Raw genomic sequence first — 12,782 nt, forward strand, 5'->3', positions numbered from 1 at the left:
CAGGCCATGGGTAATTTTACCAGCAATATCTGCACGATCAAAGCTCAGTGGAGCAGCATTCTTTAAATTCATAATCTTACCATGTAAACTTAAAACATCCAGAGAGGTGTTCCAATTATAATACACTACAAGTATCTTTGAACTTTTTCCCAATTATAATGACTATCATTGTAAATTTTAGAAGTAACAAAAACTCATTGGCATTTGGCATGACACTTGAGATGGCTCTTTACTCTTAAATTCTGAACCTCCTCTACAATAATTTGAATAGGATAAAGAGCATCAATCCATTGTTCCAAACACCTATATAAATCCTCTTGTATATTCAAAACATTAGTAACCTTTTTTTGCTAAATGATTAACACAAGTAGCTGTCTTAATTTCTTCTGTCAAAGCAATTGTAGAAGCAGTGGTGTTAGCTATTAATGTAGTTAAAGCTGCTATACCAGCAATAATCAAGCCCACTACCCTCTTGCTTCTGCTTAAAGCCTACTCACTTCTAGTACTTGCAAGCTTTTTTTCAGAATACCAAATGTTCTATAATACTCACAGGCAATAAAATAAAAGCTGGTTGATAGACTACAATAAAAGACATGCCAGTTTTCAACTTAGAAAGTATACAATCAATACAACTCACATTGAATACTGTAGAAAAAACAAAAGTAATTTTAACATGACAATTAAAAGAACCTTAACACATGCATTAACACTTGTTTGAAATTCAGACCCTGTCCCAACTTAATCCCAACTAGCTAATATAACATCATAGAGAGCTGCAGCTAACTTCCAAATATGTCTCTGAAAATGTCCAGAACCAGACTCCCAAATGAAGACTGTTATTTCCAATAGTGAATTGATTTATAGACCAGTCCATGATTGAGTCACAATAACTGGTCACATTAAAGGAAATAGAAGAGTCATTATAACTTCTCTTTTTGATTCTTTGTCCCACAAGGTCTAAAAGCTTGAAGCAAGGCAGCTTGTCCAATATGAAATATAGGCAAACAGAGGTGGGTCAGGAACATATGTCCAATGCAGCTTCCCTGTCACCATTGTCAGGGCACTCTGAAAGCTCATGGTCAGCATCATTCTTTGTCCCAGCAACAGCATGCCCCACCAATTACTCTGGCAGCTAGCATACTCCTTCAGCATCCTGCGGGGGGAAAAAACACAAACATTCCCTCTTCCCCATATTAAATACCTGATCAGGTCCATGTCACATGCCACCATGTGGATCCTTCCATTTCATCTAGGCATAAGTATGCCTAGTTGTAGGGTGCCATAGACATTGAGCAGAGAGTTCCTTGGCATCCAAATGTTAAAATTTTAAAATAAAAAGAACATGATTTAAATAAATTTGTGGTGTACAGGGATATAACTCCTTTTTTTTTTTTATTTTATGAAGGTATTGTTTTAAAGTTCCACAATACTTGTTTCTTTCTTTCTTTCTTTCTTTCTTTCTTTCTTTCTTTCTTTCTTTCTTTCTTTTTTTGTTTTTCGAGACAGGGTTTTTCTGTGTAGCCCTGGCTGTCCTGGAACTCACTCTGTAGACCAGGCTGGCCTTGAACTCAGAAATCCACCTGCCTCTGCCTCCCAAGTGCTGGGATTAAAGGTGTGCACCACCACTGCCCAGCCACAATACTTGTTTATTAATACCTTGTCCTTCTACAAGGTTTATCACCGATGGCCCAAATTTTCTTCTGTGTGCGCTTCCAATTCCGGTGGTGTCCTTCACTATACGCTGCTTACTGGAGCCTCTCATTAGGCGCCATCTGACCAGGCTAGCCCAGTCAGTCAACATGTTTTTCAGCACAGGAGTGAGGATTAAAAAGAAAAAAAACATGTAGACAACATTGTAGCATGACCCCAGCCAGTTTTGAGGCTGAGGCAGGTTTATTTTTTCCCAATCTGCTTTTATATCATTTTAATTACATGCAAGTATTTAAGTCAGTTCTACATTGAGGAACTACAATAATGAAAATAGTCAACGAACAAGCAAGGCAATAAACAAAGCCCCTCAATCACTCCCATGATTACTGTTTCTAAGGGTTTGTCAAGATTACCAAAATATCTGAGTCTACTTCCCTGTCCTAGCCCACAGTCATATTCATTCCTGAAGCCTACTTCTTTGTTCTAGCCTAAGATTTAGATTCCTACCTGAAATTACTTCCCTGCTTTAGCCTAAAATTAGATTACTTCCTGAACTTACTTCCTTGTCATGGCCCAAATGTCAGATTCCTGCCTGAAGCCCATTTCCTTGTCCTTGGCTAATGCCAGATTCCTGCCAAGTGCCTCCCAAAAGCTCTCCACAATAGGTGAGTGTAAAATTATCAGAAAAGAGCTCATGTCTTTCTTCATGTTGCTGCTAGTATCTGTGAGGGAAAAGAAGCATTAATTAATGTTAACTAGGGTGTAAGATTGGTGTCCCAGAATGTTGGGGAATGTGTTCTTCCTACTAGAATAATCCAACTTTAACAGAGGCACTGGGTTGGAGAGATGAGTTCCATTCCTCAAGATTCAGTAAATACTGTGATTCCCCATATTTTAATGAAATCCTCATTAACCCTCAGATATAAGGAAGGTAAGCAAAGCTAATACCCATTGCACTAAAAAGATCCAGGCATGGCAATACTTTTGCTATTGAAATTGAGAGTAGTTATAAAGATATCCTTTAAAGTATCATTTAAAGTGAGGAATTCTAGAAAGAATTTATATCTCTAATAGCAAGGAGTTGGATAGACAAGCCATGAAGGATTCATACAATCAAATGTTTTTCAGAAATAAGACATGACATACAGAGATGGGCAATTACCTAGAAAGATACTAAAAAGCCTTGTTAAAGGAGAACAACAAGCTGTAAGTGTGCATGCGATTACCTTTTCCCTAGAAACTGTATCTCTTTCATCTTCTCCCCTGCTAGCACATCGATCACCCCTCCGTTGTAGGACTACAGGGCAAACTGCAAAACCTGGTTATCTCTGTGGGCAAAGATTATGGGCCATTTTAGGTTTTATTTTCTTTTCCTTATTTTTAGGCCTTTGATATTTTCCCTGTTGGACGTGTCTTACTTCTAGAGAAAGAAAGCTAGGATGAATCATAATGAGCTGGTGTGAGGTGGCGAGAGACAAGGCAAGTGTGCTGGACACAGAAACTTCATTCTGACCCCCAGAGTCATCATCAAAATGACTCCACAGAACGAAAGCAGTTCAAGCCAGCATCTTGATAGCTTTGGATATCAGGTTCTTTATACTGCTCTGTATCTGAAGTCAACCCTCTATGTAACAGTACTACTCAGACCCTACCTTCTAAAATCTAGCAGCTGTAATACAAAAAGAATACCAGTATTTCTGATAAGTGGGGCCACAGATGATATACTAGTCTGACCTATCAATTTTGTGAATGATTGGCACTGTTTCACTATATGATATATTTGTGTGTACATGTAATACACTTCCCTATACCGCACGTACAAGCTAATAGCCGATTGTCATATAGTAATATTCTTGGTAGTTTTTACATCTAGACACCTTTTCAACTACATCAGCTGCCTAAATTACATAAAAGTAAATGTGTACACTCATATAACATCTTTAAATAAAACTTCAGTAACTGGGATTTGCTGTTTGAAAATTTATGTGTGTGTTCACTATTCCTCAACATAAAAACAGTTCATTCACAAGTGCTTCAAAACTAGTTGTTCCTGAGTTGGGTTCTTATTCATGACTCAGCAGGACACTGGCAAAGATTCAAATAAAACTCATTTGGCCCGGCTAAGGACTTTTAACAAGGATGGTATGCTAAGGCATGAACTGGGTTCAAAGGACTCAAAAGGACAAGAAGACATGTAAGCACTAGTAAGTTAGAAAGTGGTTATTAGGTCTAGAGCTAATGAGGACAGGACTAAAGATAATATTCCTGAACCTAAGAAGAGGTGACACCCAGGAGATATGCCACCCCATGAAAGCTGTGACTGTGGAGGTCACAGCCAATCTAAAGTCCAAGAGCACAGGGGAACAGAAGCAGGTAGCTGATGGGTCTTTTTTTTCCACCCTACAGGTTCTTCTGTTTGAATCCAGTTAAGAAGCAGCTAGGAGGTACTCCAGAGCAATGCACAGCCCCAGGGGCAGGATGGAGGGGAGGTGAACAGAGAATGGATAGCAGGAGAAAAAATAAAATAAAAAAGATGGGCCCACTCAGCTTATTCACGAGCGATCCTTTTCAAGTGACTGCTGTATCCCAGACGCTAAGCAGAGATGTGCTTGATTCAACAAGCTCTGCTTGGGGTTTGTAAGATCAGTCAAGCACAGCCCTCAAGTCGGCTTCCCTTTTGGAGAATATTCTTTCTATTTACAGCACTTCAATAGTGGCAGCTCTGTGCAGATTAGACTACCAGTGAGGTTGGCTATGTCTTGCATCCGTTCACTGTTCGGCATAATGGAGCACTCTGAAAAGCCTGACCTCCAGAAGGGTATCACTTCTTGTAATTAAACCTGGGGTAAAAGCACAGTTAAATTTTAGGATTTTATATAAGAAAGTTTTCTAGGTTCTTTCTTGGCCAAAAAGAAAAGCACAAATAAGATACAGCACAGGAGAAGCAACAGGAGGCAGGAACAAAAGCAAATAGCATAATGAGCTCTTCAAAAGGAAAGTCACACACTGCTTCCTGGAGCCTTACTTGAAAGATGGAGGCAATCATACAATCTAGTGGAGACTGCAAATTATTTCTGGGACTTGGGGTATGGACAAAGGCAATAGACTACCAAAGGCAGAACAATTGGGGGTCAGGGATTACAGAACATGTTTGGTAATTCTGACTGTCCTATCCCAGCCAGTTCGTGGAGTCCAGGTTAACTTCATATGTGCTTCCCTTTTGTCTCCTTTGGCCACACCTAAGGTCTTTTTTCTTTCTCAGAGCTGTTGCTCTCTTTAGAGGCCAAACAGGGGATTTGGAAAGATGCAGTAGTGCATCTTTCAGCACACAGCAGACTAGCTTCTTTAGTGCTTCAAATTAGTTAGTATTTCCAACCAAACGCATAAGGCTTTTAATGTTTGTCTTCTGGCTCAGGTTCTGCTGCTGTAAAAATTTTGAGCAAAGCCACATTATTTTTCAATACCTCAATGTTCTAATCTGTGACATGGGAGTTATGGGGAGATAGGAAACAGGACAGAGAGAGTTTCAGGAAGTCATTGACTGTAAAGTCAGGTGGAAACTGTGCCTGTATGTGTCATGTAGCATGCATTAGAAGCTCCTCTACATTGCCCCAGACCTCTCGTCAGCAATCTAGGGGGGCAGAGGAAGGAGGCACAGCTCCCTGGCATCCTATGCAGCTGTCCAAGAAGTTTCCTGAGATGTTTAGGGACCTTGACTCAGACCAAACATAGAGAAGACTCTCAGGACTATCCCGGTAACAAAGCAAAGATGCAGTTTAGTGAAAACATTTTAATACTGACTAATGCATAAGGGTGAAGAAAAGGGGTGGCACTCTGTGAAAGAGACACAGCAGAGTGTGAGTGTGGGCTTCTCAAGCAAGAATCAAGAAAAGTAAGACATCCAAGTGTGGGTGCAGGCTGATAGTTTTTTAACAATAGTCATATATAGGATGTGGGTAGGGGTTGATGTTATTGTCTTTAAAGGTTGCTAAGAAACCTAAGTGAGATCATAGTGTGGTTCCTGGGAGGGACATGACAAGAATATAACTGATAAGACTCCCAAGATGTAGAAAGGCAGGACATTTTTACCATAAGCAATGTTAATATTGCTGTTTACAGTTCATAGGTGTGTATGTGTTGTGGGGAGACAAGGCCCTCCCCAACGTCATATGCTTTTAAGCCTTGAACTTGGTTCACTCTTGCTCTAACACAAGGTAAGTGTATGTGGAAGGAGTATAAACTTTATGCTGGTCGCCATATAGCAAATGTTTGTTGCCACTTGTGCTGAAACTTGCTTCGCAGCTGGTGAGAGGATTCACCAGACTCCCAGGTCAGAGCGTCTCTTTCTCATGCCCCCGTAGCCGCCCGTTCTCTCTATCATTTCCAGCTCTGTGACCCCTAATAGAATGGCACAAATCAAATTGCCTCAAGATTAGACAAGTTCTATTTTAAACTCAAAGCTCTTGTACTTTCTCTGAGATGAAAGTTTCAGAACAGCCCCATGTCCTTGAGTTACTAATGGTAGTGGCATTGCTAGTCCCAGGCTTAAATTCCCACTCCCTTTGCAGTTGTCATGATCTATAAACAAAGCAACAGATTGATGAAGAGAAATGCCAGCAGAAGCATTTGAGTTTAGAAAACCACTTTTATGCTGTGAATAAATATGTCTTATTAATCTGTATTTTAAGTGATATATTTAATATTTGGTTTCTCATGACATGAAAAGAAACTACAGCATGATGCTATTGAGAACTCCCTAGTGGAAGGAAGATCTTTCTTTGACTTACCATTCCAAAGAACTTCTGAGATGATGAAAATCTTTTTCTTCTTGTACATCTACCTATTAATCATATGAAATGTGTCTAATCTGATTGAGGAATTAAATTTCAAGTTTTAATTTATTTTAACCGATTTGAATTCAAATTAATTTTGGACAGCACACTCTAAGAGGGTCAGCATTGTTCCCACAAGGAGCAGAAAATCCAGTCTACTTTCTAGAATAAAATTTAAAAAACTATTTTATTTGATAATTCCATACATTTAAGTGAAGAATTTCAGACATTTTCATCCCTCATTACCTTCCCTCATTTCACCTCTCTCCTGCTGAAACCTTTCTTCTCAGCAAGTTTGTCTTAGTTACACCAAATCCAAGACAGCTTGTAAAAGAAAACACTTAATTAGGGGCTTGTTACATTTTCATAGGGTTAGTTTATGATCATCATGTCAGGGAACGTAGCAGCAGGCAGACAGGCCTGGTGCTGGGGTAGTAGTTGAGAGCTTATATCTGATCCACAGACATGAGGGAGGAAGGGAGGGAGGGAGGGAGGGAGGGAGGGAGGGAGGGAGGGAGGGAGGGAAGAACAGAGACAGAGACAGACAGAGAGAGACAGAAAGACAAACATGGACATGGAGACAGAGATGGAGACAGAGAGACAGAGAGACACACAGAGAGACATACACACACAGAGACAGGGCCTGGCATGAGCTTTTGAAACCTCAAAGCCTACCCAAAGTGATACAACTCCTCCAACAAGACCATAACTCCTAATCCTTCCAAACAGTTCCAAAAGAGGAGAACCAAACATTCAAATATGAGTGTATGGGAAGCATTCTTATTCACACCACCACATTCTACTCCCTGCCCCCTTAGGCATGGCCATATCACAATGCAAAATGCATTCAGTCCATCTACTAAGGTTCTCATAGTCCTTCATAGTCTCAACATTGTTTAAAAGTCTAGAGCTCTTCAGAAACTCAAGGTAATCTCTTAACTGTAACCAACTATAATATCAAAATTAAATCATATTCTTCTAATATAAAATGGAACAGAATATACATAACTATCCTGAAAGAGAGGAGAGGGGGACACAGTGAGGAAGTTCACATTTTGCATTTCTCTTTACCTAGCTTACACATTTTCATTGTAGATGTGCATAAAAGCAATCACTAATAGCCATATTACAGAGTTGACATTAGGCTATTGACATCATTTCTGCTAATGACATTGGTCCAAAACCCTTTGATTTAGCCTCTAACAGATGTTTTAGACAAAAGGAGAAAGCAGGCACATTCTTTGTCAAAATATCACACAAGAAAAAATGTTCTCTGAAATCTCTTGAGCTTCCATTGGAAGGGGGAGGGAAGCAAGCCTAGGTCTGTTATAGGCTTTTCAAATGTCAAAATCCACCTGCAGTAACACACCTCTTTCAACAAGGTTACACCTTGTAATCCTTCCTAAAAAGTTCCACCAGCTGGGAACCAAGCATTGAAATATACAAGTCTTTGGAGACTATACTTATTCAAACCACCACAACTTCCTACTTTTATGGTTTTTTTTTAAATTAATAAATATAAATTTTTGTGACCCACTGAGTTCACTTAGATTGATTGCATGAGCATTTGGAGTGAGAGGGTTATTCACTGGAGCATAAACAACTTACTGGTGGCTACATCACTGAAGAAAATTAGATCGCTTTCTCCTAGCAAACATTAACTAATAGTTAATAGTCTCTCAGGGAGGGGTAGGGCTTCATTAGAGCCTCCCCCACCCATGATAAGTTGTTCACAGGGCTACTTTTGTACAGATCATATGCATGTAAACATAGCTTCAGTGATGTAACTACAGCATATTCATGTGTACAATGGTCATATTATGTCAAGAAGACATCGTTTTGAAGCATACCTCTCAATCTTCTGTCACTTACAATTCTTTGGGCCTATCTTCTGCATTGTTTTCTGAGCCATGTAGGGAATGACATAGACATCCAAATTAGGGCAGAACATGCAACTGTCATTTATTTTTAGCACATTGATCAGTGCTGTATTTAGCCCAATGGTCTGCATTGACCCCTGACCACTACAATAATAAGCCTTCTCTGATGGAGGTTGAGCAGCACTAATTTACAGACATATTTAGAAGGAAGTTTGACAATATGTTCATGTAGCAGTTCAATAACAGTAATGTGTTCTGTCCTAGGGCCTATGACCTTCCGAGCCATTGGCTCCTGACCAGGTCTATAATACCAAGCATGATTTCTTTGTAGTGGAGCATAACTCAAATCTAATCATAAGGTGGTTGGTGACCTCAGAATATTCATGGCACCATTCACCAGTGGACATATCTTGCCTTGAAGGTTAATATTATAGCTTCTAGGGTTTACAGTTCAGTAAGACTGCTGATGACTTTTCTAGCCCAACAGCATCACACTCTTTAATGCTATGTGTGAGACTTAGCAGAGAGGAGGCTTCAAGCTTGATGCTGACTTAATTTCTCTATGTCCTGCAGTCAAAACTTGTGGTGTCTTCAGGAATAGGAATTTGCCTGTTAGTTCTGGTGGGCAACCAAGGCAATGATGATAGTCTACATTGTTTGGGGGCCAGTTTTCAAGAGTGACACTATTTACATTTGATGGTATCCTGAGCATCGGATGGTATGGAAGAATTCCTGGTCAATTATCAACCCTTTTCCCCTAGTTGAATCAATGTTTTAAGACGTTGCCACTTATCTTACTGCCCTAGGTTTATAGTTACTGTTCTTTGTTCTTTAAAATATTTTTTAAAAAATTAGCCAGAAACTAGGTTCCTTACCAAGTATATCCATTAAATGAAATTAAGAATTTATTGTCCCCCTTCCGCCCCTCTCTGGATCCCGGTAGCAGGAGCAGACACCCAGTGGGGTCTGCACCCTTGTGGAAAATGTATCCTGAGGCATCCCTGAGAGGCCAGCATCCTCAGGGAGGCAGATAAGGCCAGTTGCACCCCGCCCTACACACCAGAGCCACAGCTGGGAGTAGGAAGCTCACAGGACCGCCCCGCGCCCCAGGCACCCAAACCCTGCCCTTACGGAATTCCACTCCCCTTCTGCCCCTCCCCGAATCCCGGTGGCAGGAGCAGGCACCCAGCGGGTCTGCACCCTTGTGGAAACTGTATCCTGAGACAGCCCAGAGAGGCCAGTGTCCTCAAAGAGGCAGACACCCAGCGGGTCTACACCCTTGTGGAAATCGTATCCTGAGACATCCCCTTGTACAAAGCTCAAGTCCAAGTGGATAAAGGACTTTCACATAAAACCAGATACACTGAAACTAATAGAAGGGGGAAGACCCTCGAAGACCTAGGCACAGGGGAAAAGTTCCTGAACAGAACACCAATAGCTTATGCTCTAAGATCAAGAATCGACAAATGGGACCTCATCAAATTGCAAAGCTTCTGTAAGGCAAAGGACACTGTCAATAAGACAAAACGGCAATCAACAGATTGGGAAAAGATAATTACCAATCCTACATCCAATATAGGGCTAATATCCAATATGTACAAAGAACTCAAGAAATTAGATGCCAGACAACAAAATAACCCCATTAAAAATGGGGTACAGAGTTAAACAAAGAAATCTCAACTGAGGAAACTCGAATGGCCGAGAAACACCTTAAGAAATGCTCAACATCCTTAGTCATCAGGGAACTGCAAATCAAAACAACCCTGAGATACCACCTCACACCAGTCAGAATGGCTAAGATCAAAAATTCAGGTGATAGTAGATGCTGGTGAGGATGTGGAGAAAGAGGAACACTCCTCCATTGTTGGTGGAGTTGCAAGCTGGTACAACCACTCTGGAAGTCAGTCTGGTGGTTCCTCAGAAAATTGGACATAGCACTACCTGAGGACCCAGCTATACCACTCCTGAGCATATACCCAGAAAATGCTGCAGCATATAACAAGGACATATGCTCCACTATGTTCATAGCAGCCTTATTTATAATACCCAGAAGCTGGAAAGAACCCAGATGCCCTTCAACAGAGGAATGGATACAAAAAAATGTGGTACATTTACACAATGGAATATTATTCGGCTATTAAAAATAATGAATTCGAGAAATTCTTAGGTAAATGGGTGGAACTAGAAAATATCATCCTGAGTGAGGTAACCTAATCACAAAAGAAGACACATGGTATTTACTCACCGAAAAGCAGATATTAGCCCAAAAGTTTGAAACAACAAAGATTCAACTAACAGACCACATGAAGCTCATGAAGAAGGAAGAATAAGTGTGGATGCCTAGGTCTTACTTAGAAGGAGTAACAAAATACCCAAGGGAGAAAATATGGAGACAAAGTGTGGGAAAGAAACTGAAGGAGAGGTTGTATGGAGACCATTCCACGTGGGTATTCATCCCACGTGCAGTCACCAAAAATGGACGCTGATATGGAAGACAGAAAGTGTGTGCTGACAGCAGCCTGATAAGGCTGTCTCCTTAGAGGTCCCCCAGAGTCTGACATACCCAGAGGCAGATACCCACAGCTAACCATTGATCTGATCAAGGGTTCCCAATGGAGAAGTTAAAGAGAAGACTGAAAGAGCAGAAAGGGTTGGTAGCCCCATGAGGAGAGCAACAATACCAACCAACCAGAGCCCCCCAGGGTCTAAACCACCAGCCTAGGAGCACATAGGGAGGGACCCATGACTCCAGCTGTATATGTAGGGGAGGATGGCCTTGTTGGGCATAGGTGGGAGAGATCTTTGGTCCCATGAAGGCTGAACACTGAGTAGTGGGGAATCTGAGGGTGGGGAGGTGGAAGTGGGGGGTAGGTGGGGGCACACCCTTATAGAAGCAGGAGGAGGGGGGATGGGATAAGGTGTTCCTGGGTGGTGGGGGGAATGGGGTAAGGGGATAAAATTCTAAATGTAAATATTATATCCAAAAAAAAAGGGAAGGGGAAGAAAAGCTGTTAGAACCAACATTTTTAATAAAATGTCAGCCCTCTTAAAAAATTAATTATCTTGATGCTAAAATTTGTTTTGAGAATGGTATATTGCAGAATACACAGCCTTGGTGTATCTACTCATCAAGCAAACACCTGCTCAAACCTCTGAGGTCCTGAAATTCCAACTGGATGCAGTGAAGACACAGCGTCAGAGGCTTATCAATTTACTCCTCCCCCTCACCCCTCTTCTAATATCTCAACGCCCATAATCAGCTTGAAGACGTTAATGAAGAGTCAGCGCCCCTATTCCCTGGGCTTGGGGACTAATGTGGTTAATAATGGTCTGTCTTTCTAAGGAAAAGTAGCGGGTTTTGTGGGAATAGGGAGGATTAGCTAGGATTTATTGCATAGCCATAACCTATTGGTAGAAATCTGTATAATTATTATCAAGATGAAGTTATAATGTCTTAAACAGTACAAAATGTACTTTGATTTCAAATTTAAGGTTTTCATTGGTACGAGCTTCTTATTGACATAAAAGTGAGATGAATGTTGATACTCTCATAGGCATTGTGCGTGTATAACACATTTAGAAATACAGGGCCTAGACCCAGTCCTTCTTTAATTTTTTTCAACTGATTTGAGATGGTTAGCCTGTGAGTTAAGGGACTATAGCAAATTCATGGCTTGGAGTTTATTGTTATGGTGTTTTCTATATTTTATTTAGAAATAGCTGAGTGGAGTTAACAGACAGCAGTCCAGATTACCTCACATGGATAGTTGGTTTTCAAAACATCAGAAGTCCATAGAATTGATGTTACAAATATTTCTATATTAATGTTCATTTTGATTAGAGACCTGTGTGCTCCTGACAGCTTCCTGTATTGGATTCTAAGAAGAAATTGAGCATCTTTGGAGTTACTCCAGATGTGGTGAGACAGCCACTAGGCAAGAATTGCCTCTTTCCATCTACAGACAAAATACTGTCCAGAAAGGGACACACTTGCAGAATAGTCGACTGATTATATCTGCCTAGACAGAGTAATCAGCCCTTAATAATTCTGCAGCACTAAGGTCTGTCAGATGACTCTGGGCCAGAAGGCTGAAGATTTGATGCTCCAACGTTCGGTTGTATAGGGGCTTTTCAGGTGTTCAGCAGTCTCTATAATTGACTAAATTTTAGAAGCTATGCTTTGTGCTTCCCACAATCATAGTTAACTCAGCCATTCTGAATTTCTGACAGGGTTGAAAACTTATAGTCTCACAGCCAATCCTGGCTATTTACTTTGAGAGAAAAGATATCCATTTCTTGACCTACAACTCTAAACTGAGAATATTCAGTAATATATCATATCTTAAACTGAGCATGCTCAAAAATGCAAATCGAGTTCCCAATATACTTTCTAACATGAATATATCTGGCCTCCAGATTA

Source organism: Arvicanthis niloticus, chromosome 8, assembly GCF_011762505.2.
Source record: "Arvicanthis niloticus isolate mArvNil1 chromosome 8, mArvNil1.pat.X, whole genome shotgun sequence".
Taxonomy (NCBI): domain Eukaryota; kingdom Metazoa; phylum Chordata; class Mammalia; order Rodentia; family Muridae; genus Arvicanthis; species Arvicanthis niloticus.